Source organism: Macaca fascicularis, chromosome 18, assembly GCF_037993035.2.
Source record: "Macaca fascicularis isolate 582-1 chromosome 18, T2T-MFA8v1.1".
Taxonomy (NCBI): Eukaryota; Metazoa; Chordata; class Mammalia; order Primates; family Cercopithecidae; genus Macaca; species Macaca fascicularis.
In genome coordinates this window covers 26,196,598-26,218,026 of record NC_088392.1, presented here as the reverse complement: position 1 = coordinate 26,218,026, position 21,429 = coordinate 26,196,598, and the positions used below count along the sequence as shown (strand labels likewise).

The 21,429-nt window shown below is 39.0% G+C and overlaps 1 protein-coding gene across 4 annotated transcripts in view; it reads left to right on the top strand.

Annotated features, from left to right (window-relative positions):
• RAB27B (RAB27B, member RAS oncogene family) overlaps positions 1-21,429 on the top strand; it is a 166,501-nt gene that overhangs the window by 32,783 nt on the left and 112,289 nt on the right. Inside the window, exons 3-5 of one of the 4 annotated variants that reach the window (XM_065533784.2) lie at positions 3,869-3,937; positions 6,414-6,536; positions 8,855-8,955. The exons of 2 other annotated variants lie outside the window; for them this stretch is intronic. The gene's annotated coding sequence lies outside the window, so the exon portion shown is untranslated. Of the gene's footprint in view, positions 1-3,865; positions 3,938-6,413; positions 6,537-8,854; positions 8,956-21,429 lie in introns of all 4 variants that reach the window. One more of the 4 variants, XM_065533783.2, reaches the window with a different exon arrangement.

Below are 21,429 nucleotides of genomic sequence, written 5' to 3'. Positions count from 1 at the left end.
TTGCACTGAACAACTATATAGAAATTGGACCGCCCTTCCTTCCTTCTTTTCCTCCTTTCTTTTCATTGTCACTGATACAACACCTATTCATTGTCAGTCAATTTGGCTAACACTAAAGAAACAAAGACCCAGCCTTTGACAGATCTCCAGGAGTTAATGATCTAGTTGCAGAGGCAGAGGAAGGACACAGTAAACCCAATAGAAGTTAGTAAGTACTGTGGAAGCATCAGATACTGAGTTCACTGAAGGAATTCATTCATTTTTGGAGTGCCAGGCTCTGTCTCAGTGCTGAGGATGCAGAGTACATTCACTGAATTCAAGACACTCAGCTTACAGAGAAGAATGATTAATTATAATACAATGCTATAAATCTAATGATAGAAAATTGCACTGAATATTTCAAAAAGCAAAGAACCTGTAAGTCAATGGAAACAAGGTGCCATTTTCTGGAAGAGAATATAACAGAAATGAGTCTTTGGTGATGGGCAGGAGTTAGCCAAGCAAAAAGCAGAAGGCCACAGTCACAGGTTATAAAGCATGTTGGAGAGGAGCAACAAACAAAATGTTACTTCTGGGGAATTGAGTTCTATGCGGAGAGTAGAGAGTTGTAAGTGGAGAATAAGGCAGATGACAGTCTGTAGAGAGGCCCGTGGCCACCTGAAGAGAAAGGACTTTATCCTGCCCTAGAGAGACACTGAAGTTAAGAGGACAGTCAGACAACTTTACCTTTTACACCCTGGCAGTTGTATAGCCAATTGGTTTGAGAAAGACAATACTAGGAGCTTGGGGCACTGGAGAAGTTCATGTGAGAGGGCAGGGACAGGAGTGCTGAAGAGGATAGTAGCAGAGATATAAAAGAGTTGAGATCTGTAGCACTTACTGGTTCGCTGATAAGAGGAAGTGATGTAGAGGGGGAATGTCAAGAAAGACACCCCAAGTTCTAGCTTGGTTGACTAGATGGAGGGCAGTGCTAGTGACTGAGACTGTTGGAGGTGAAATAGGCATGCAGAAAATGATTACTTTGCTTTTGGACACGTTGATTTGAGGTGGCTGTGTATCCTTGGATGAGCCATCCCAGGTAATTAGATATTTGAATGTTGGAGTGGGCATTTGAGAGATTAAATAGACTTGGGGGTCACAGATTAAAGGGATCGTTGAAAAACTCTTTTGAGTTTTATTTTGGACACAACGAATTTAGGAAGTCATTGGAATGTAACAATGCCCCTACAAAACTCAGAAGTGAGGTTAAGTAAAAAAACAGTAGCATATTCATGGACTGTATTTCTCTGAGAATACCTGAAGTAGGACTGACTAGGCAGTTAAATCTACCCAGGTGATGGAGGAAGATGTAAGAGATACAGGGAAATTGATGAAGCATAGAATAAAGAAGCACAATAAGAAATTGAGCATCACATGTATGAGGATGTGGGAAAGCAGTTGAGGAGATGACAGAGTCATTACAGAAAACACTGAGCCAGGAAATTATAGAAAATACTGAGCCGGTTCCTGAAATGAAAATTTCTCTGGTTATCACTTCTCTTGGGCTACAAAGTAACAATTTACACTAGCTGGGGTTTCATAGTCCTCAGTGGCCCCAACAGGCTCATGCCCTTAGATCCAAATTGTGGCGTTATGATAAGGAGCTTGTTCTTCCCATCACAGAAGTTATTACTACTTGCAGCCATTCAATTTAGCACTTCATGACATACAGGTGTGCATTTTTCTGTACTTGCTTTGCATGTAAATTGAGGCAGTGGTGAACACAGTGGGTGGTGAGCTCACTTTTTTAAAATTTTTTAAATTGTAAGCTGACAACTTATAATTTTCCATATTTATGGGCACTAACTGTCACATTAAGCCATAGCCTCGGTTCATTCAGTCTTATGGGTGGTGACTCTCAACTCTGGCTAGCAACTGGAATCATTTGGGGAGCTTTAATTAAAGACTGATGAAATAATACACGCCTCAAAGATTATGAGTTAATTGCTCTGGGGTGGGGCCCAAGGTCTCATAAATTTTAAAAATAACCACCAGGTGATTCTCATGTGCAAACAAGATTGAGAATCATTGCTGTAAAGTAAGAAAACACCTGCTTTACCAAATCAGAGTAGCTGCGAAGAAATTGAATAAAATAGGGAATGTGTGGGAGAGTGTATTCACATGGTGGGGGCATTGAGGAGTGAAATAGCAAAGTCCTAAGAAAGCAGCAAGAAAGGTTTTCTGTTTGGGGTTTATTTGTTATTTGTAACATTTAAAGTTACCTGTGGCAGGTAGGCAATTGACTGGAGCAGTAGGCAACCTAGAAGTTTCTATGTTCCTCCCAGCAGCCAGGAGGTCTATGAAAGTCCCTTATCAGCAGAGCAGAGATGCTGCTGTGGCAGGCATTCTACAGGACATTGATCCTACCATGGAAGAGTTCCACCAGCGCATATTTGTAGTTGCCTGCCTTGGGGAGTCTGTCTCTTTTTCCAAGCTGTCCACTTGGCTGTCTACTTGTTGCATCTATCTCCAGAGAGATATAAAGGAGGTGACTGACTGATAGGGGAAGTGATATAGAGGGGGAAAGTCAGAAAGGACACCCCAAGTTCTAGCTTGGGTGGCTAGATGGAGGGCAGTGCTAGTGACTGAGAATTTTGGAGGTGAGGCAGGCATGAAGAAAATGATCAATTTGCTTAACATTGATTTGAGGTGCCTGTGTCACCTTGGAAGAGCTATCACAGGTAATTAGAAATTTGAATGTGGGAGTCTAGGCATGTGAAATATTAAATAGATTTGGGGGTCACAAGATTAAAGGGATCATTTTAAAAACTCTGAGTTTAATTTTGGACACAATGAACTTAGGAAGTCATTGGAATGTGGCAATGCCCCTACAAAACTCAGAAGTGAGGTTGAGTGAGAAACCAGCAGCATATTCATGGACCATTTTTCTTCCATGCCTTGTATTCTAGTACCTTGTTGAACCTGCAGGCTTAACTAGTTAATCATTGTTTGGCCTTGGGCAAGTTATTCTAATTCCTCTACTTTGTATTTCTTCATCTGTACATAAGTTTGCTGTGAGGGTAAAATCAGATAACACATCTAATATACCCATCTCAGTGGTAAACAGATTGTATTAAGCCCAGAGAAAAAAATGGTGATTTTTCTTTTTAATGGCAGCCACAATAATGTAGCCTGATCTTGTGTAAATCAAGTGGCAGTGCAGTTCTATGCATTATTTATTATTTATTTTATTATTTGTTTTCTTCTTCACCTAGATTTTTCCCTAAAACAAAAACATGTCTATAAGCTTTTACAGGTACGTCCAATGTAATGAACAACAGAAGAAATAAGAAAGATATCTGTGTACATTAATTGCTTGGTAATTTGCACATAAATTATCTCAACGCATAATTTATGTCACTTATCACACCCAATAGTTTCGCTATTTCATAAAATACTAAGTTAATTTCCAGCCCACTGGAGCCATACATACTCACACACTTGGTGTTTAGAATAAATATTTATACCAGCAGACCCAACTGTTTATGGATTCTCTACTTCCACTTAGAGAGATTAGACTAAGGAAATGGTGCCCTGTTTACAGAATGAGGGTTAAACAGGACTGTTCTTTTTGAATGTGTACACTTGTTTAAAAAAATGCTTTATAAATTGCATTAATGATATGGTTTGGCTCTGTGTCCCCACCTAAATCGCATCTTGAATTGTAATCTCCAGGTGTTGAGGGAGAGACCTGGTGGGAGGTGATTGGATCATGGGGGCAGTTTCCCCCATGCTGTTCTCGGGATAGTGAACGAATTCTCATGAGATCTGTTGGTTTTATAATTGTTTGTTCCTCTCTTGTTCTCTCTCCTGCCACCATGTGAAGAAGGTTTTTTCTTCCCCTTCGCCTTCTACCATAATTGTAAGTTTCCTGAGACCTCCCCAGCCATGGCAAACTGTGAGTCAATTAAATCTCTTTCTTTTACAAATTTCCCAGTCTCAGGTAGTATCTTTATAGCAGTGTGAGAATGGACTAATAATATTAGCTATATGAATATAAGTTATTGTTAGCAGAAAAAGGAGTCTTGATCTAGACCCCAAGAGAAGGTTTTTGGATCTAGTGCAGAAAGGAATTCAAGGCAAATTGCAAAGTACAGTGAGAAGAAATTGAGCTTTATTGAAAGCTCCTCCATTACAGAATAGGGTGTCCTCAGACAGCAAGTGGAGGAACGCACCGTCTTTGTTTCAAGTTTTTCTTATATAGGGATCTTGTCTATGTAAAGGTAAACTAAGCTTAAGCTATGCCTGTGTGTAGGTGGGCTGACAGCATGACAAGACTTATCATTTTATTGATTTAAAGAAAACTATTCCTGACATTTTAATGTGTAAATGCATCAAAGCATAACTATAATTATCCTGAAAGCATATATTGTTATGAGTATTGAGACATCTGGACTTTCTGTTGTTGTAGGAGTTTGTCCTTGTAGGTATCTTTATATTGTTTCCTGAGTAGTAAATATCTTATGACCATGTGACTGGCAATAAATGTGCCTTACTAGTTTTGAGATAGAGTTGACTTTAAAATAGTGTCAACTCTGACTCTCCTGGGCTCCTGCATCCCTGACATTATTGCTATTAGGATGCTGATTTATTGACTCTTCTGTGAAAGAAAAAGGTTGAGAATAGCACATTTTCAGTACACAGCATATTGCTCTGTTGGCACTTTGGAAACGCTTGCTTACTTGCATTTTTAAACACATCACTTAAGGCTGGGCATGGTGGCTCACACATGTAAACCCAGCACTTTGGGGGGCCGAGGCAGGCGGATCACCTGAGGTCAGGAGTTCGAGACCAGCCTGGCCAACACGGTGAAACTCCGTCTCTACTAAAGATACAAAAATTAGCCAGGTGTGGTGGTGCGCACCTGTAGTCCCAGATGCTTGGGAGGCTGAGGCAGGAGAATCACTTGGACCCCGGAAGCAGAGGTTGCAGTGAGCCGAGATCACACCAGTGCACTCCAACCTGGGCAACAGAGCAAGACTCTATCTCAAAAAATTAAATAAATGAATAAATAACTTAAAACTTTCACCTGAAAAGGATTTGGGATTCAAAAATAGTTTCTCTATGGCATCAGGTTTAAGGGAGAGTCTCCAGAATTCTTCCCCTATATGATAATGACAATGCAATCCTCACAATTAAAGACCATGATACATTACAAGTTGGTGATTTCCCCTTCCAGGCGCTTTGGCATTTCACCCTTTTCAGAGCTAAGGAGAAGTCAGATAAAACAGGCCAACAGTATGATCCACATCAGATCACTACTTTGCAGTAGTTTTATTGTGCAAATGCCTCATCTGATGCCTCATCTGACACCAGATCTCCGTCTTTATTAACATTTAGTTTGAATTCCTGGAAGGAAAAATCAATAATAGCAAATGCCCCTGTTTTAGCACAGCCATCAGAGTTCCATCAGCCAAATGAATATGTAGGAAAATCATCCTGGTATCAGTGGGCAATGATCTTATTAAACTATTGCACAGGGGGAAGCTGAATGTTACATAGAAAGCTAATACCAGTGCCACCAAAATCTGTCCTTTGTCACAGCCATGTTTGAAATAAAAAACAACCAGCAAAGACTTCAACCTATTAATAGTAACTGTTTTGATTAGGTATGAAAATAATCTTTCAAAATGACAAAAATCCCATAAATTACAAATTCTTTTAAAAATTGACAAATACAAAAAAATTCACAAAATCTAGAAATGTTTTTATTAGTGAATTATCTGACATGCCTCTACAATACTTGCTTTTCTTTTTCTGAGACGGAGTTTCACTCTTGTTGCCAAGGCTGGAGTGCAGTGGCGTGATCTCAGCTCTTGAGTGTTAGGTATAAGATCAATGTTGTACTTTGTAACCTAGGTTTTTGTAAGCCTGTATTTTCTAGACAATGTGTTTCCCTCTGTTAGATAACAATCAAGTGTTTTTTAATTCAATTTCAAGGTAGAGGTATGACAATTAAGATTGTTGTCAATTCCCTGGTCATTTGATACAGACGCTGCCTTCACTGTAATTAAAAAAAAAAAAAAATCAGTAACTTCTCATTCGTTCCATTCAACATACTTAATGCTTACCTGAGCCCTTATGTTTAGGGCATTGTGTTAGTAACTGTGGAAGGTAGAGAAAGCATTACAGCTAGATGGAAGGTCTTTGAATACTACTCTTAGGAAATAGGAGAATATTCTTTAGATCATATATAGGAAGAGATCATTGTTGAATCAATGGGAAAGGTCTATGGAGAGACAGCTGTTAAAAGAGAGGTATTCTTTTTTTATTGTACTGAATATCAAGATATTTGCTTGAGAATCTGATATCATAAATGGGATAATTTATAGTGTTTCATTTCCTTCATTCTCCCTGCATGCCTTGTCTCCCAGAAGTTATGACGTGGGAAGTAAATCAAGATTTCAGCTTAAATTGACACCAGAGAACTCAGAAGTTCATACCTAGCAACATCGTCGTTTTTCAGGCTGAGCTCAACTCCTTAAACTCTTTAAGATGTAAGTCTTTGCTTTGCTTTTAGATAGGTGAGATCAGTTTCCTGCCCTAAAAAGAAATATTTTCACTCAAATAGATAGAGTGAATCAAAATATAGAGTTGTTACAGTACTAAAGTTTGCATGAGAAATTCAACACATTTATTCATCTCTGCCACATAAATGTATTTCCTATCTTCAGAACAATTTATCTTCAAAACTTTGCTCTATTTGAATTGCAGCAAAATGTATTACGCTATGGGTATTTTTAATAAGAAATACCAAACAGTAAAACTGGAAAGGTACCCTACTTCCCTGCTAACATACAACGGTTATAAACCTTCATCTCAGTTTATCCTCTGTTCACAGCCGACTCAAGTAGGCAATAACAATCACTGGGCTACCACATAGCCCTTTCTCTTCCAAAAACCAATGCTTCTCTTATTTCTAAAGTGGTGAAGAAGAAAAACTCAAGAGGCAATAATCCAATGTGTTAATAAATCTCATTGGCTCTATTTGAAAATCTGAAATAGAAGCACTTCTGTGTCACCAGACGATGCCTCTGATGGATTATTGACATCTGAATGGTCTCTTAACTGCTCTGGCTGCTTCACCCTTATTCCCTGTAGTGGATTGATTAGCATCACTCCAAAATCCATGCCCACCCAGAGTCTCCTAATGTGACTTTATTTGGGATTAAGTCTTTACCGATATAATTAGGGTAAGAATTGAGATGAGATCCTAATGGATTAGGATGGGCTCTAAATCCAGTGGCAATCTCCTTGTAAGAGACAGAAAAGGAGAAGATACAGAAACACAGCAAAGAAGGAGATGTGAAGATGGAGGCAGAGATTGGAGTAATGTATCTACAAGCCAAGGAACAACAAAGATTGGCAGCATGAGATAGATTCTCCCTGTGAACTTCCTCAAGAATCCCCCCGTTGACCTCTTGATTTCACACTTCTGATAATTCTGTAGTTTTGTTTTTGAGATGGAGTCTTGCTCTGTTGCCCAGGCTGGAGTGCAGTGGCACCATCTCGGCTCACTGCTACCTCCACCTCCTGAGTGCATGTGATTATCCTGCCTCAGCCTCCTGAGTAGCTGGGATTATAGAATTGTGCCACCACGCCTGGCTAATTTTTGTATTTTTAGTAGAGACAGGGTTTCACCATGTTGGCCAGGAAATTCTGTAGTTTTAAACCATCCAGTTGGTTGTAATTTTCTACGGCAGCCCTGGGAAATGAATACACTCCCCAATAGTCTAACTTTATTTCCTTCTACTCCAGCCCTTGTTCATTCTGCTACATTGTGTACTTTGCAATAAGTTAGACCATCCAAAGCACAATCCTGACTTGAGCCTTGACACTTGCTATTTCCTCTCTTGGGAGTATCTTTCCTTCAGATGTGTGCTAGGCTTTCTCAGTAACGTCTTTAACACTCTGAAAGATTACTTGTCTCTGAGGTCTTCCCTGGTGATCTTGAAAAATCACATACCTTCCTCCTCCCCATATACAGATAAGGAGGCCCCACTCCTTATCTGTCTTCCCTGTTTATTATTCTTCCCAGCACCTACCACTCTGACAAATATTTTACTCCTCCATTTGCATATTGTAGCTCCTTCCTCCAGTTTGCAGGCTCTGTGGGCAGGGATTTTTTACTGTTTTGCTTGTACCTATATCCCTCACACCTGGGGGGTTCAGCGTGTATCACAATGAGTGTACCCAGGCATAAAGGAATAAATGTGCAAATTAAAGATATGTATTTTACTTTAAATTTATTTTTACTTAATGCATTCATTCATTCATCAAATATTTATTGAGTCTCTAAGCTCAAGGCTTTGATGAATATTAGGCTTTTTTAAAACAACGCTTAAAGTTTTAAGTTTTCTGAAGGCAAGGAAAACTTTCAGAAAACTTAAAACTTCAAAGAGTAAGTAAATAATATAGACAAAAAGCAGTAAGGGAGGGCAAGGGAAAGCAATCTAAAGTGAGAGTATTATGGTTCACATACTGTACTGGTATTTTTAGTGTTTGAAATATTTTAATGTATTTTAATAAATTCATCATTTTATGTATATGTCTGTATTTATTTATTTATTTATTCATGAGAAGTCACGAAACAGACCAATGAGGGACAAGCGCCTTCCAAAAACATAAATTGCCATAGAGCCCAGGAAGGGAGAGGCCATTTCAGGCCAAGTTGTTCAGGGAAGGCTTCATGGGGGAGGTGGTATTTGAGCAAAGCTACGATGGGATGCATGATTTTGGTAGGCGGTGATTATCAGTACATGCTCCAGGGACAGCAAATGAGATCATGGATGTAACATGTGTGTACTGTGTCCAGGTTTAGTGGGAGAGAAGCCTGGAAATACAGGCCGAAATATTCTGCCTATGGTACTATGTGAAGTGGATTCCTCCAGTTCTGTTCGAAGGAGAGAGAAACAGGTAGGAAGAGTCTCTGCCATTTGAATGTATTTGAAAAACTTTATGACTCAGGCTTTTATCCTTAAATCCCTGTGCCTTATTTGTTTCTTCTCCTCTGGGCATATCCATTTTAAGTACTAAAGTCCCACACTCAATTCAAGACTCCAGCAAGTGTCTGGTCTCGGTAGAAACTGGCAAATTGGATGAATGAGAGGTATGATGGAGCCTGGTTTTCAACTCTTGGTTTGTGTTAAGTATTGAGAAGGGGAAACTTTATAAGTTCTCTTTCCCTGGTTATCTGTGACATTTGTCACCTCTAATCAAGTCATCTCTCTGCCAGCTCTGATGTCTGAACGTTGTTCTTTCTCATGCACACATTTCTTTTCAGGAGACTATTCTCTGTCTTGCCTGTAGTAGATACTTATGAAGCAGGAGTTCTTGATTTTTATTACTGCAGTTTGTTTATGGATTCCTCTTTCTTCCTCCTAGCTTTCCCTAGATGTCATTGACCCTGTGTTTACCATCTTTGCATTGCCTCATTTTGCCACAGAGCCAAGCACAGACCAGACACCTAATGAACACCCATCAAACTTGGTTAAATGCTCAAGGAATAAGCATTATTTTGCTACTTCAACTCTCATATGCATATGGGTAAATTTCAATACTCTGTCTCTGACCAGACTTTGTAATTCAATTCTGTATCTCCTGAAATGCAATATTGTAAATATTGTAGGAATTAAAGTCTTAGCCATACTCCCTGTTGAGTGAGTGTATTTTAAAGCAAACATCTGATATCTCTGCCACTCACTTTTCTCGTCTGCACAATGGGGATGATAATAATCATATCCATATATCATTTGGGAAATAGGCTAAGATGTGAGAGTAGCTATTTGAGTAGTTGTGCCTTCCCTACGCCACCATTAGGTGACAGAACATCTCCCTTTGGATATTTGTCATTATTTCCCAACATAGAATCCCTCTATGAATCCTATTCCCTCTTAGAATTTTCCTTTCTCTGTGACTGACCCTACCACTATCTTAAGTCTAAACTTGGATGCTGTTTTTCCATTGTCCCTTTTATTTCATTGTTCCTCAGGCTTATTGATTCTTCTTTCAAAATGCATTTCAAATTTATCTACTCCAGGGAAGGTGTTTGTCCTAAACTCCAAACTTTGTCTTCTAACTGCTGCATGCTGTCTGAAGCATCTCACAATTCAACTCCCATCAGACATCACCAACCAGAAATGTTTTTGAAGAAGACTGCTTGTGTCATTTTACTTCCCAAACAGAAATTCTCCAGTTCTTCTCCACTGTGCTTCTTTTCTTCGTGCTCATTTGTTATTTTAATTAACTAACATTTTTTAAATTCCTATTTCATGCCCAGGCAGGTTGTAAGATGCTAGGGAGGAAAAGGAAAAACAAAGCAAAACAAAACAAAACAAAACAAAAACCCAAAAAATAAAAATAAAAAAAAAATGATTTTGGGAAGATTCTGGAGTTCTCATTAGCATAACGATTTTTACATTCTGCTTAAATTCCTCCACTTCAATCTTTATTTTGCTCCTGACTTCAAATGATCCTGCTGCCTCAGTCTCCCAAAATGCTGGGATCACAGATGTGAGCCACTGTGCCCGGCCCCTCTCTGATCTTAATTTCCCATCCCCTGGAGCCAATGCTCACCCTCACTCCTGTCCCAGACACCCTAGGTTCTACATTCCCATGAATAACATGTTTCATTCCATTTGACTTCAAGATATTGTTTGTGCTGTTCCCTAACCCAGAATGTCCTTCATTTGTTAAGCAAATATGCATTGGTCAACCTTGTGCCAGGCACTTTCATTTCTGTATGTCCTTCAGGATCTAATTTAAAATATGCTTTGTTCCAGTTAAGTTCAAATGAAAAATCCCAGTGCCTTCATCTGTACCTTATGGAGATACTGGACACTGAATTATTTACTGCCTTAGGGTTTTGCTTACTTGTTGCATGTCTTGTTTATACCCAATACAATTATAAACTCAAGAAATCCAGAGTCATTTTTAACTTCTTATATCTCCTTCTTCCTTTCCTTTCCCCATACCCACTTCAACCACACAATGAGCTGCCTACAGGAAACATTTTGTAAATTCTTTTTAGTAAAACAAAGTATTGAAGGAGGAGATATTGGCCCACACCCCATTGCTCACTGTGATAAAGCAACTTACTAATGTTTGTTTTGTGGAAGGTTAGTTGTTTCAGAAACTTAGGTACACACAAGAAGAGTTTCCATATTCAAATATATTTGGGAAATTCTGAGTTAAAGTTAAACCAATGTATTTACAGCAGGACATTAATTTCTTCTAGATGAAATTATAGTTTTCCAAACTTATTTTTAAAAAACCAACTTTTTGGTGAAGACACATTTTTAGAATGAATGGGCAACAATCACACGTCCAGAATTGCCTGAGAATTCCTGGAGTTCAGTCTGAGATTTGTAATTGTTACACGGAATAACATATGACTTTCTTCCATCTTACTACTTCATCATCTTCATGGTAGACCCTCCAGAAATAATCAAAGCAGGAAATGATAGAAATAAATATAAAGCAAAGTCAACAGGAAACACAGTAAATGGAGTCATTATGGATGAGTGAAAGGACAGTGATGGACCTGTAAATTGAAGCTAAAGAGGTTGTTTTGCAGTTGAGTAGAAGCAGGCAGGCATATGCAAAGAGAATCAGGTTAGGATTTGGGAGACCTGGGTTTCATTTCTGGCTTTGCCTTCAATTGCCTTAAAATTTGAGCAGATCGTTGAACGTCTCCACATCTCCTTTTTGTTTTGTTTGGTTTTTGTTTTGTTTTGGTGTGTTTTCCCATTTATATAATGAAGAGATTAGATTAAATAAGTGCTAAAATACCTCCTAGATCTAATGTTTATGTTTCTGCAATGCAGATTCTTTACATTTTAGTCGGGCTTTACCTCTGCATACAAATCCGTGAAATATGCCTAAAGACATAGGCGTAGTGAATGAAATATTAGTAATCTATGGTGAGGAACTCCTGAAAATGACTGGCTGATGTTGCATATCCCCTCTGGTAGTTTCTGTGCTGGTTCTCTAGAGATAATAAACTCAGGTTGTTAGTTGTGAAATGTCATTTCTGTTATTCATTCTGAAGTGAGGAAACAATGGCTGCCTAGGGAATTTTAATGTGATGTATGGAGCTTAGTCATCGCTAATGCATTGTAATGTGACTTTTCTAATGGAGCCTTGTGGAAGATTATGACTGGTTCAGTTTTGGCTCCTCCTTAAATTGTGCCAAATGACAAGAATGCAGGCATTTGGCCAAAGCTGACCAGGAACTTTCGAGGACCATCCAATTCACTAAGTTGTGAGTGACCACAAATTTGAGTTCTAAACACATAGGGAGGAAGGTAGGGAAATTTTAGTCAATTACAGATTTTCCCACCCTAGGAACCAAAGATTTTCCTTTCTTTTATCTTGCATTTTTAACAGATTGCTTACAAGAATGAAACACCCAAATACCTTCTCCATTTGCCCTCCTAAATGTTTGCTCTAATACTCCTAAAACAGGTTTTTGCTTGGGCAAATAACCTGGAAAGGCAAATAACTCCACACACAACTGTTTACCCAGTAGCTCATGCCAATGTGTGGTGGGCAGTATTGATTTTTCAGGAGTTATACAGCTCTTTTAACTAAAATGGCTAAAGGTCATAGTATAGTTCTCAGGTAGGGTAATGGTCATGAGGGTATTTAATTGCCATAGTTATTCAACTCTGTATTTTTGAGATACCACAGTAGATGGTGATTAATTAGTGACTCTTTTTGAAAAGCAAGATACAACTAAAAATAATGTAGGAAAGGACTCTTCGTATCAAGGTGTTCATAAACACAATTAGAAAATCACTTCACTTTTGTGCTTAGATGATGACCATGAATAATAGTATGAAGTCAATGATGTTGTTTATCTTCAATGTTTATCTTATTTAATATATACTGATTTCATTCCATGTGGTCTGTCCACAACCAGCTGAAGTCAAACCTTGATTAATTTGCCTGTTTCCCACAATTTACACAAAATAAGCATAAATGCCACCCTTGACACATGGAATGTTGCTATAATTGTGTGACTTGAGTTCTGCTTATTGTGTGGACTCAATAAGATCAACCTATCTCCAGCAAGTAATCAGATTGTAAAGGGATGTTTGTTCCGTAAAGTTACCTAGAATCATCTCGGGGAATGCTTGTGTTGGGGGAGGTAGTGGGAAAATTAAATAATGATCAGGGATATAGTAATAAATAAGAGAGAGTCCCTTCTTCCAAGAATCCCAGCTAATAGAGACTTGGAGAGGAAAGATGGGGACAGCAATAATTACAGTACTGTCTAGTAGGGGCCAATGCAGAGGAGAGACAAGGAAGATACGGGGAGAGTGGGTGGATACCTGGAGGAGGTAAAACTTGGGCTCGCATTTGTGGGACGAGTAGAAATTTATTAGGTAATTAAAAAGGGAATCTTTTCAGATATAACAGCAAATCCAAAAGAGAGGATTAGATAATGGGCTGTGTTATGAGAACACAAAAATGTTCCTATGGATAAAGCACGAAGATGTTTGTAAAATGTAGCGATATGTGGCTTGTGGCTGGAAGTAGCAATATGTAGCAATGGCTGCATTGTGAAAGGTATTGAATGGCAAACAAATTTTAATTTAAAAAAATCATTGTTCAAAGGTACTGAAGAGCCATTGGTAACTTGCAACTTTTTTTCCTACTCTTTATGTATAGATATATAATTTTCATATGACTAAAAGTGGTCATATGCAGGCTTTCCTTATTTGATTCCACCTTTGCCTCTTCATTGTCATTACTAAACTACTTTCTCAAGGTAATCAGTGTCAGCAACCTCTCATGTTTTTCTCAGGATTTATTGTCTATTCTCACACTGCCATGAACAAATAGCTGAGACTGGGTAATTTATCAAGGAAAGAGGTTTAATTGACTCACAGTTCTGTATTGCTGGGGAGGCCTCAGAAAACTTACAATCATGGTGGAAGGTAAAGGAGAAGCAGGCACCTTTGTCACAGGGCACCAGGACAAGGTGAGTCCAACAGGGGAAATGACAGACACTTATAAAACAATCACATCTCATGAGAACTCATTCACTATCATGAGGACAGCATGGGGAAACTGCGCCCATGATCCAATTGACTCCACCTGGTCCTCCCTTTGATATGTAGGGATTATGGGGATTACAATTCGAGGTGAGGTTTGGTGGGGACACAGAGCCAAACCATATCATTCCACCCCAGCCCCTCCCAAATCTCATGTCCTTCTCACGTTCCAAAACCAATCATGCCTTCCCAAAAGTCCCCCAAAGTCTTAACTCATTGCAGCATTAACTCAAAAGTCCACAGTCCATAGTCTCATCTGAGACAAGGCAAGTCTCTTCTGTCTATGAGCCTGTATAATCAAAGCAAGTTAGTTACTTCCAGAATACAACAGAGGTGCAGCCATTGGATAAATACACCCATTCCAAATAGGATAAATTGGCCAAAAGAAAGGAGTTACAGACCCCATGCAAGTCAGAAATCCAATAGGGTAATCCTTAAAATTCCAAAATAATTTCCTTTGATTCCATGGCTCACATCTGTCTGGGGCAGTCCACTGTGTGTAAAATGCCATCTGATGATTACATAAGAACATCTTTTTAAAAGTATATTTCTTTACCATTTCAATTTGATCTTCTAGAAATAGCCTCTTTTGTTTGTCCGTCTTGTTTTTATTTTTTTATTTTTGCTAATTTTTGAGAGCTCTTTTCTATCCTCTGCAATAGTAATATTTATTCAAAGTCTATGATTTTGTTAGTAGCATATTTTGCCATACAAAAGATCTAACTTTATCTGGTATCTTTTTGCTTACACTATTAGGGTTTCCAGTTGTGGTTAAGAAGGTCTTCCATGTGATTACTTAGATATTCTTGCAGGATTTTAAGGTTTTATATACATGATTAAGTTTCTAATCCATGTGGTATTTGTTTTTGTATTATATAATGTAAACCAGGGATCTGGTTTCATTTTTTTTCTAGTTAAACAGTCCATTGGACCAATACTATCTATTAAATAAACCACATTTTCCCTCCACTGAATTTAAATAAAACTGTTATCATATGCTAAGTTCTTCTTTTATTTTTTGTTTTTTGCTTGAGATAAAGTCTTGCTGTCTCCCAGGCTGTATTGTGCAATCTTGGCTCACTGCAACCTCTGCCTCTTGGGTTCAAGTGATTCTCCTGCCTCAGCCTCCTGAGTAACTGGGATTACATGTGTGCACCACCATGCCTGGCTAATATTTTGTCTTTTTAGTAGAGACTGGGTTTTACTATGTTGGCAATACAGGTCTGAAACTCCCAACCTTAAGTGATCCACCAACCTTGGCCTCCCAAAGTTCTGGAATTACATGTGTGAGCCACCACACCTGGCCATCATACACTAAGTTCTATGTTCTAAGACAGGAATTGCCAACACCTGGGACATGGACTTCTGCTGGTCTGTGGCCTGTTAGGAACAGGGCCACATAGCAGGAAGTGAGTGGAGGGTGAATGAGCAAAGCCTCGTCTGTGTTTACAGCCACTCCCTATAACTTGCATTACCGCCTGAGCTCCACCTCCTGTCTGATTGGCAGCGGCATTAGATTCTCATAGGATCACGAACCCTGTTGTGAGCTGTGCATTTGAGGGATCTAAAAGTGTACACTTTATGATAATCTAATGCCTGATGATCCGTTACTGTCTCCCATCACCCACAGAGGGGACCATTACGGGAGAACAAGCTGAGGGCTCCTACTGATTCTACATTATGGTAGGTTGTATAATTATTTCATTATCTAGTGCAACGTAATAATAATCAAAATAAAGTGCACAGTAAATGTAATGGATTTGAGTCACCCCCAAACCACCCCGAACCAACATGAAAAAATTGTCTTCCACAAAACCAGTCCATGGTGCCAAAAATGTTGGGGACCACTACTCTTTGATCTATTTCTAGTCTCAATTCTGTTTCTTTGATTTTTTTTTCTATTGCTATACCATGTTGTTTAATAGCAGATGTATAGTACTTTCTAGTATTAGATAAAGAATATCCCTCTCTGTTTTTCAACATTTTCTCCAGCCCTTTTTATCCCATTATGAACATCAGCATCATTTGATTCAATTCAAAAAATCTTTTTTGGGTTCAAATTAGAAATGCATTATATTTATATGTTAATTCTAGGAGCAAAGACACTAGTTTTTCTCATTTACTTTCTGTCCCTTTCTTGTTAAACTGGAGGGTCTTCAGGAGTGGCTAGATATGAACAGATGTGTATTTTGAAGGCTCCATGCAGCACGAGGATGGCGGATGGATTAGATTGCAGTAAGATGGGGTGAGCAAGAAAGACCAATGTGTATTTTTTGCCACTACCCAGAAAATGCTGACTTCTGGCTAAAGCAATAACAGTTAGTGTGGCTAAGAAGACACTGAAAAAAGAGTCATTTTTGTAGATAAGATCAACATTAACTGGTTTTCATAAACAGTTTTATTGAAGCATTGATATACAAAAAGCTGCACGTATTTAATGTATACAATTTGGTGAATTTGCAACAACATGAGTATTTAACAGAACTTGTGTGGAAGTTGAAGGATACTGAAGAGTCTAATGTCTCAGGGTCTTGGCTGGATTGTGACTGGACTCATATCTGTGCCATTCATGACAAGAAGTCGGAGTGAGGTAAACATTTCTAAGGGTAGAGTGACAATGAGCCCAACATTGGACACATTTCATTTTGAATTGCCTAATATTAGATGATAATTTGGAAATTTGGAGTTGAAGTGAGAAATCAAGGTTGGAAATATAAAGGGGGTATTATGGTGATAGAGCTGATAATTTTGTGTGTGTGTGTGTGTGTTTGTGTGTGTCTGTGTGTGATTGCTCTAAAAAGACTTTGTAAAGAAAAAAGTTCATCAAAAGAACTCCTTCACTTATCTTTAAAAACTCACATTTGACTTCATGCTTGGAAGGTAGTAGGGGATATTTCTACTTACAAAGAAGCCAGGCTAAGGAGAAATCTTCACTCAGTTTTTCCAAAATCGTTAGAAGAAAGGACAAAACCCAAGCAGCCTTGGACACTGTGATCTGAAGACCACAAGCAAGAATGAGTATTTGTTTTATTTATGATGTTGACGAAGCCTAGTCACTACTTTAGGCAGTTAAGAGAAAAATATATCATCTCTATTACTTAATGGAATAAAGACTTTCACATTTGAACGCGTTGACTCACACACATGCAACCTACACAAACACACTGGTTTACTGAAAAGCTCCTCTTTAATTTCATCATGTTGGTTTTGCTTTTTGGTGAGCTGCCATGTTTATTTCTAATGATGAGTTTCTTTAGGGACTGTGTCTCTTCACCTCTAGTGACAATATTATCAGTATAGTCACATAGAGGTCCTGGATAGGGACTGCTTTGTTAAATGACATTTGGCAACTGCCTGATGAGGTTTAGCCAATTTTCATGCCAGATATCTAGTAACATAATGTATCATGGGTTAGATGCCAATGGTTTTTGGACCATTTCCTGTCTGTGCTTATGTGCTATGGACCCAGGGGGTGACTAACAAAGTGGCACACTTTATTCATCTGTGAATAACAGCATGTGCAAATGAAGCCTGGGAATTAGAGCTCTCCTGCCTCTGCTGGAGAAAAGAGAATGTTGTGGTGGCTCATCCTTAATTCTGTATTGGCCTCTAGGCTTATCCATGTTGATTGTTGCTATCGTTCCACACAGCAATTTGAATCAAAATGTGAGATCTTTCGTTTTAATCATTATATGCAGCCAAATTTCAAATAGACATCAAGTGTGAAAACAAGAGACATTTTGCCTTGAACTAATTACATTGACTTAAGACAGTTAAAATCCTTACTCCAAACCCAATCTCTTTTATTAATTATTAAATAAACCCTTAAGATGTTACATTTAATATTGAATCTCTTGCATAATCAATCCTATAAGCCATGCTTCTTATTCATTCACTTATTTAACAAGCTTTCATTAGGGATGTACTTGGTATAATCATCAGGCTATACCTACCTTGTATATTGCATTACATGTCCTCCTTCATGCTTTCATCTGTTTCTTCCTTTCTTTGTACAACTTTCCCTTTGCTGTCTGGAAGAATAATATCAATTTGCTACAGAATTTAATTCAGTGTTCCTTTCACACATTTTGTACTTGATGACTGTATCTACATGCACTTTGAAATCCAATGTATCTTCAGAATGTTTTTAAAGCCATAAATCAATTGCTATGCCAATACTACTTCTTCCTCCTCCTCCTCCTCTTCTTCTTCTTCCTCTTCCTCTTCTTCCTCTTCTTCTTCCTCTTCTTCCTCTTCTTCCTCTTCTTCTTCTTCTTCTCCTCCTCCTCCTTCTCTTCCTCCTCCTCTTCCTTATTCCTTCTCCTTCTCCTTCTCCTTCTCCTTCTCCTTCTCTTCTCCTCCTCCTCCTCCTCCTCCTCCTCCTCCTCCTCCTCCTCCTCCTCCTCCTCCTCCTCCTCCTCCTCCTCCTCCTCCTTCTTCTTCTTCTTCTTCTTCTTCTTCTTCTTCTTCTTCTTCTTCTTCTTCTTCTTCTTCTTCCCCTTCTTCTTCTTCTTCCCTTCACCAGTCCTTTTTTGGTTCATTTGGCAAAGGCCATCTCATATTTCTGTCCTGCATTTAATTAAATTGAGCAGACATTAGCTTTGAAATTTCATTTTCTAAAGCACTAAAGGAAATAAATGTTTTTAGACTCAAGTAAACAGTTAGAGGGATCAAAATTTTCCTGTTACTAAGGTCATCATTCAATACAGGGATGCGCATTCTCTTCAAAGATGCTCTTGATGTACCTTCCAAATAGAAGCTCAGCAACCATGGCATGCTGCCTTGGTGAAGGGGCTGTAGAGGCAGAGTGGCTGCACCAAGGGTAGAGATGAATTTGGCCTGATTTTCCCAAAAGGAAACCACCCACAAAGCTTCTGCAAAGGAAGGGATGGAGGTATTGCCATGGTCATGAATTAGTTTCATTCTATGATGCAGTATGATAGTCTTTAGTCTTTTTCTGTGAATTTTTTCACAGGTAGCCCTATCTTCCAAGCACATAACTCTGCCAGGCACTATCTTAGGTATTATAGATACACATGAATAAGAAGGATTCTTTGTCATGAGGATTCACATTCTAGCAGAGGACACAGAGACATAAAGCAAGAGACAATCTACTTTCTTCCTTTTTTTTTTTTTTTGAGATGGAGTCTCACTGTGTCACCCAGGCTGGAATGCAGTGGCGTGATCTCGGCTCACTGCAATCTCCACCTTCCATGTTCTAGCAATTGTCTGCCTCAGCCTCTTGAGAAGCTGGGATTACAGGCACCTGCCACCACACCCGGCTAATCTTTGTATTTTAGAAGAGATGGGGTTTCACCATCTTCACCAAGTCCAGGCTGGTCTTGGACTCCTGACCTCGTGATCCACCTGCCTCGGACTCCCAGAGTGCTGGGATTACAGGCATGAGACACCACACCTGGCTGAGACAATCTACTTTCTACAGCCAGAATAGGTTAATTAATTTAACTAAATACAACTTCTGTTTTTTTCCTATCATATTATTGTCTTCAAATAGTAAAAAGAGATGCCTTCAAGAAACTATATAACTGAGTAGCTAACACACACGGCATCCCTGCCAATTTGTACCCTCAACCAGCATTCTACTCTACCTCCTCCAACAAGTGATGGTAAGAGAGAAAAAATCGTGTATTATTATTCAGAAACAATTATAACCCTAGAAGGTTGATTTTAATGTTAGGAAAATTTTCCAAAAATATTAACATGTTAACAGGTAACTTATATTGAGTATCTATTCTGTGCCAGTCACTGAATCAAGCCCTTTTGATGTGTAATCTCAATAATCCTTCCAACAACTTGACAAAGAAGGTACTATTATTATTCCGTTTTATTGGTAAGAAAACAGAAGCTCATAGAGATAAAGTAACTGACTCAGGTTACATGGGTTTTCAGGGTAGAACCAGAATCCAAACACAGAACATTTGGCAGGCTTTGAAGCCAGTTCTCCTGACTACTGTTAAGAGAGCTTAACCTCTAGAATATCCTCATCCTCATTAAAAACTGGCAGTAAAAATGTAAGCAACTGATTAGTGATGCTTATTGCATTTTAGATAGATAGCTAAGTCTTTCATAAACACATTCCTTTTAATTCCCTTTACAACCCAGAGAGGTGAAGACTGTTCATTTCCACTTTCATTTATATTCTATAATAAAGAAACACTGTTCAACAACTGTTCAAGCCAGTAGAATAGCATCTTTTCTTTTTTCTTGGTCATTCTCTATCCTGTTATCCTGCTTTGTTTTCTTTACAGAGCTTTCCTCTATCTGAAATAGCTGATATTTATTTGTATATTCTCAGCCTCCCCTCACAGAATCAGAGGTTGCTTGTGTTTTGCTCACTGCTGCATCCCCTGAGCCCTGAACCTAGAACTATACCTTAAAAATGCTTGGCACCTAATTAATATCTGCTCAGTAGATGAATGAATAAACACAAAAAAGCCTGTGTGTTGTCGGGAGCTATCAGTCACTGCTTTTGCATCCTGGGAGGAACTTGACCTCTGTCCTTCCCACTGCTTTCTCAGAGAACCTGACCTCGGAGCAGGTGTTCAGCTTCTCACCCAGGTACAACTTGGGACTGTGTCTCCCCTTCTTTGGTGTGGCATCTTCCTAGAGGCCATGACCACAGCATCAACATGAAGCAGCTCTGAAATTGCGTAAGACCCAGAAACAATGTCTGGCAAATCCTCAAGCTTCCATTAGCTAAATGATAGAATGGAGCAGCTGCACTTCAGACCTTATTCTTAAGTCTGGAATTGATGCCAAATTAACAATATTCCAGCCATTACTCTTCCAGAGAACAGGGTGGATTTCTTGGCCTAAGTTTTGTCCTCTTGGCATCATATTGCCAAGGAAAATGTGTAATTTGTCTCCAAAAGCCTGCTGCCTCAGGCTACAAACTGGTCATTTCATCACGCGGAAACTCTTCCTATTTCTGTCAATTGTCATGTTTTGCCTCCTGGCCTTCAGGATGCCACTAATGCATATGTACCAATTGGAGTCTGACCCCAGAATAAATATCTGCTGCAGTGAATTGAATCTGACACATAATGGTTCCTGCAATCTAACTTTGTCTATCCCTTCATCAACTTCTACATCCCTCTCCCATGAAACTACTTATAATTTCCTCCGTGTCTATGCTGCCTCAACTCAGAGCTCTTGCTCACGCTGCTGCCTCTTCCTGAAATGTTCGTGAAACTCCCCTCTTTGTCACCTAGCCAATTTCTACCATTCCCCAATCTCTTGCTAATGCACCCATCACTTATACCAGTGTATGGTCAGCCTTGGCACTGTCATTCAACATCATGCACCTACT